Source organism: Physeter macrocephalus, unplaced genomic scaffold (assembly GCF_002837175.3).
Source record: "Physeter macrocephalus isolate SW-GA unplaced genomic scaffold, ASM283717v5 random_693, whole genome shotgun sequence".
In the NCBI taxonomy this organism is placed as follows: Eukaryota; Metazoa; Chordata; class Mammalia; order Artiodactyla; family Physeteridae; genus Physeter; species Physeter macrocephalus.
The window spans coordinates 44,357-50,000 of NW_021145919.1; the positions used below are offsets into that span (position 1 = coordinate 44,357).

Sequence of the window (5,644 nt, forward strand, 5' to 3'; positions counted from 1 at the left end):
CAGTCTCGGCTCGGTCAGCCGTCAAAGGCGGCCTGGATCCCGCCTCCCGCCCCCACTTCCCGTAGCTCCGGCACCGAGGGAGCCGTGCCGGGCGCTGTGCGTACCTCCCGGGACAGGAGGGGTTGGGTGGGGGGTCGTGGGCCTGGCGCGGGGTGGGGGTGGGGTGGCGCGGCGCGGCGCGGCGCGGCGCGGGGCGGCTCCGCCTTGCGGCGGCGGAAGCGACCTCCATCTCATGCGCGCTCCTCGCCCGGGCGCGCTCCTCGCCCCCGGCCCGCCCCTCGCCATATATGGCGCTTCCTCCCGGGACCCTGCCAGACGCTTCCTCCCTGCCTGAGGCCCATACAAGGCCCTTCCTTCCCGGCGTGTCTGGCAGGCGGCCCGCGGGCGGCTGTGGGCGGGAGCTCGGCCCTCCGGGTCCGCCCGCGCCCGGGAGCCGGCGGCCAGGGGACCCGCTGCCAAGGAGAGGGCGGCGGCGGGGCCGGGAACGCGCGGCCCGGCCTGGCTGAGGTAAACGCGGGACCGGCGGACTTGGGCGTCCCAAGAGGGTCTGAGGTTCCCACTGTCCCCACCGGTTTTATATTTTGTCCCACTTTTCCCCCTAATTTTCTAAGCGCAGCTGACTTCGCTGGAGTTCCTCCCTCGGCTCCCCGCCCGGGGCCTAAAGCCCCCAAGCCTAAGCGTGCTGTGAGGGCCTGACCTCGTTCGCCGCGCGCCTCCGCTAGCATTTTGCTAGTCGGTCTTCGGTATTTCTCTCGCCCTGCCTTCCTCCCTGCTTGATGTTTCTCGCTCCTCCCTGCCTTTACTCAAGCTGTCCCTTCGGCCTGGAATGCCCTTCCCACACTATTCTGGTGGAACTGCTACTCATCCCTTACTTGTTTCAGGCCTCTGGCCATCTGGAAGTCCTTCCCACACCACGGGTCTGGGATGCACCTAACACATCGGTTATTTATTGAGACTGCGATTCGATCTTACTCCTCTTCGCATTCCTGGTGCCTGGCTCAGTATGTGAGAGTTGTTATTATATCTGAGCGAGGGGAAGGAGGGAAAGGACCCTGTTGTCAGGATAGCCACAGTGCCTTTTCACCTTGGACAGGGGTCCCCGACTTTAGGTGCGGCCGCTAACATCTTCAAGACCTGCTACGCTCCCTGTGGTCTGGAGCTTCATGAGCCCCAGAACCCAACATGAATAGTTTGTGTGGAAAGTTGGAAGGTTGGGGTGGGGGAGACAGAGACGGGGCAGGTGTACACCTGCAGTGGCACTGTGGTCTGGAGTGGTGCCCACTGGGTGCCTCCACCACCCAGAATGGCTTCACTTGCTCAGCCTGACAGCTCCGGTTTATCCACTGCAGGAACCAGCAGGCCCCCACAGGCCCTCGTACAGTGCCTCCAGGGACTTAAACCTGCCGCAGCCATGTGATTACCCTGATCTGTCTGCTGGGAGATGAGCAAAGCTCGGAGAGGGACCAGATCTCAGCAGAGACCAAACCAGCAGCAGTTCCTGAACACCCACCCCCCAGTGCTTCCAGAAGTGCACCATGGACCAACCTGTGAGCATTTGCTCTTCCTCAGGTGAGGCAGGGAGACAAAAGCTCAGAGCTTGGGAGTAACAAGTCAAGTAATATGCCAGGGAGGGGGCTTTTAGCACTAAGAAGCCTCTGGACTTGATCCAGAATAAGTTCACTCACAAACTTCCAGTCTCTGGTGGTAAGCACACGCATACACTGCGAATAAGGCCAAAATAGAAGGAGTTTTGTCTGTCTCCCTGGCCTCAGGGAGTGCCTGTGAATTGGGTGCATGGAGAGGAGATGATCTCTAAGGCCCATGACTGAAGGTTTAGGGGTTACATTTTGGAAAAAAAACTGGGCCTGGGCTGCACACCCAGGGACTAGGACACCTCTGGACTTGTTCCTGCCTAAGGCTGCAGGCCCCCAGCGGCCTCTTCTTTCCACTTACGATCTGGGATTGTGGGTAATGTAGTCCAGTTGCCAGCTTCTCTGGGGTGGTGGTTCTTGCCCTTCCCTTATCTAGTCTCCTTACCCCTGCCAGCTACCACCCCCTTCTGCTCCAGGCTGAGGGCAGCACAGGGTGAGAAGGCGGTGCTTACTCTTTGCAGGGCTGGGAGATTCCCAGCTGGAAACCAGCAAGCTATTTATAACTGAACCTAGCAGAGGAGGAAGGCCTGAGAGAAGCTGGGGAGCTGCGGCAGCCTCCTCTCCAGCTACAGAATTTGCAGGAACCCCAGACCTCTGCTGGGCAGGCCTTGTGTTCACTTCTGGGTGAGAGGGCTTTGAGCCTGGGAAAATCCTATGGAGCAATAGCGGTCCTGCGCTGCTCCCAGTCTTGAGAGACACACATACTCTGGTGGCCCTGGGGCCCAGCTTTTAGGCCTCTGTATGGTGGGGATATTTGGAACCTGAGTATAGATAAGCTGAGACTTTTTTGCAAAAAAAAGCCAGTGTGACACCCAGTATGACAGTTGCCTAGAATTTCTTTGCATTTTTCTTCTCGTTGTTTTCCTGTGCTTGCCTTTTCAACCAAATTAAATTCTCTTTAAGGACAGGAACCAAACCTTCTCTTGCCAGTGGCACCAACCCTGTCTTTATGCTATAATGAGTGATCTTGCCCAAAGAAAAATCAACCCTCCCTATCAAGACTAGGGGTGTGACTTTTGTTCCCCCACCCACCTAATCCTCTGCCAGTACCCTGTGCTTTTCCCATCGAAGCATTGAATCTTTGCTTGACTGGGTCCCCCACTAGATTAGGCATTCCGTGTTGACATGGATGACGTCTGTCTTGTTGACTATCATATCCCTATTACTTGCACAATAAACAATTGCTGAATGAATGACTATGAACCTATGATAGCTAATTCCTTAGATGGAGTATTTGATACATGCTTCATTGTCACAGCATTTTACAAATTGGAAAACAGTTTTGGCCATTTAAATGTCTTTCACCAGGACTTTCCTGGTGGCGCAGTGGTTAAGAATCCACCTGCCGATGCAGGGGACACGGGTTCGATCCCTGGTCTGGGAAGATCCTACATGCCGCGGAGCAACTAAGCTCATGCGCCACAGCTACTGAGCCTGTGCTCTAGAGCCCGCATGCCACAACTACTGAGCCTGTGGGCCCTAGAGCCCACGCACCACAACTACTGAGCTCATGTGCTGCAACTACTGAAGCCCGCGCGCTCTAGGGCCCGCGTGCCGCAACTGTTGAGCCCACATGCTGCAACTACTGAAGCCTGTGCAGTAGTTGTGGCACACAGGCTTAGTGGCTCCACAACAAGAGAGCCTGTGCTCCGCAACAAGAGAAGCCACCGCAATGAGAAGCCTGCACACCGCAATGAAGAGTAGCCCCCGCTTGCTGCAAGTAAAGAAAGCCCGTGTGCAGCCCACACAGCAATGAAGACCCAATGCAGCCAAAAATTCAAAAAAAAAAAAAAAAAATCAAAAAAATTCAAAAAAAAATTTTTTTTAATTGAAAAGAAATCTTTCACCAAGATCTTGATTAGTGGTAGAGCTGTTAGGAACTGGTGTCTGACTTCAGAGTAGTACTTAGCCATGGCATGAGGCTGCCTGCATGCTGGCACCCAGTAGGTACCTCTGGCTCCTGAGTAGCGAAATGGGTGAGGTGGGTTAGATGAGATAGGCAGACATGGTCATACTGGCCTGGCCCCATGATGTATCTGGTGCAGCCAGCCAGGAGAGCTGCCAGGGAATCCTCCTAAGAAGCTTAATGAGAAAGACCTGCTCTGATCTGCCAGAGGGGAAGTCCTGATGCAGTGGCTGTGGGGCTATAGAGAGGGCAGACAGACTCTGAGGTCTGAGCAGCAGTAGTGTTGTTTGGGGGCTCCTTAGCTGTTACCAGGGACCTCCTGACTCTGAGTTCAGTAGATTTTTTTCAGTCTTCATCTTCCTTGAGTAATTCTCAGCAGCATTTGACTGGTAGGTGATCATCTCTTCTTGAAGGCCTCTCTTTCATTGCTTACACATTTTTTTTTTTTTTTTTTTTTTTTTTGTGGTACGCAGGCGTCTCACTGTTGTGGCCTCTCCCGTTTCGGAGCACAGGCTCCGGACGCGCAGGCTTAGCGGCCATGGCTCACGGGCCTAGCCGCTCCGCGGCATGTGGGATCTTCCTGGACTGGGGCACGAACCCATGTCCCCTGCATCGGCAGGCGGACTCTCAACCACTGTGCCACCAGGGAAGCCCTGCTTACACATTTTGACATACAAGGCTCTATTTGGTTTATTAAGTGTTCCAGTACTTCAGGACTCAGCCTCATGCTCTCTTCTCAAACTGTACTGTGTCCAGAAGGATCTCTTTGAAAAACAAATCTGAATTTGTCACCCTTCTGCTTAAAACACCTCAGCGGCTTCTCCTATTCTTCAGAATAAAATTTCAAGTTCTCAGCAAGGCCTTTGAGTCTCAATCCAGTCTGCCCATGCTGGCCTCTTCTAGCTTCATCTTCCACCACATTCCCCTTTCATTCTCTGAGATTCATCCACACTGCTCTCCACCTGCCTCCTCAGCTGTACTCTCTGCCACCCCCTACATGTTCTCACTGCCTGGGATGCTATTCCTCCTCTTTGCCTAGCTAACATCTCCTGTGCTCAGTTAAAGCACCAGTGTCTTCAGAAAAGGTGACAGCCAGGTCAAAATACCCTGTGACAGACACCTGTGGCCCTCCCTCAGGTGTTAATTGCAATTGGGGTTTCATATTCACTGGAATAATGCATTGGAAGCTCAATGGCTGTGTCTCTTTTGCTCATGACTGCATTGTAGGGTTTAGCACAATGCTTGGCTGTAGTAGGCTGTAGTTATTTTATGTAACAAATGAAATAAAAGTTTATTTAACAAAACACCCTATTTAAACCTTGAAGAAACTGAAAGAGAAGTTAAGTATGGTCATGCAGCTAGTATATGGCAGAGTGGGACCTAGATATGGCTTCAGTGTCTGTGTTGTTAACCCCCTGCACTATGCTATCCCTTCATCTGTTAAGTACTTTCTGAAAGTAAAGAGAAATGGAAGAAGGGAGAAAGTATGTGAGAGAGACAAAGGGACTACCCCTCTCTCCACTAGAAATACAGAGTGGGAGATTAAGAATGAAATTACATTTCACCAAAAAAGACATATGAATGGCTGATGAGCACATGAAAAGATTATGAAAAGATGTTCAACAACATTAGTCATCAGGAAAATGAAAATCAAAACCAGAATGACACCAGTGAACAATCTAAAAAGGAAATTATGAAAATTTCATTTACAGTAGCATCCAAAATAAAATACCTAGGAATAAATTTAACCAAGGAAGTAAAAGATTTATACACAGAATACTAGAAAACAAAAGAAATTAGAAACTTAAATAAATGGAAAGACATCTTGTGTTTATGGATTAGAAGACTTAGTATCTTTAAGATGGCAATACTACCGAAAGCAATTTGCAGATTCAGTGTGATCTCTATCAAAGTTCCAATGGTTTTTTTTTTTTTTTTTTTTTGCAGAAATGGAAAAGTTGATCCTCATATTCATATAGAATTGCAAGGATCCCTCCCAGTACCTTAGTGTGTTCATGAAACTGGAAACTCTCTGAACTCTGTAATTTAGGGATTTTTATGGAAGCACCATCATGTAGGCATTATT

The 5,644-nt window shown here is 51.1% G+C and overlaps 1 long non-coding RNA gene across 1 annotated transcript; it reads left to right on the top strand.

The window, feature by feature from the left end:
• The first annotated feature begins 416 nt into the window (after positions 1 to 416).
• On the top strand, positions 417 to 5,638 carry LOC112063632 (uncharacterized). The gene is made up of 3 exons (XR_002891076.3): positions 417 to 507; positions 1,350 to 1,569; positions 5,506 to 5,638. It is a non-coding gene; the product is annotated as an uncharacterized lncRNA (long non-coding RNA).
• The last annotated feature ends 6 nt before the right edge of the window (positions 5,639 to 5,644 follow it).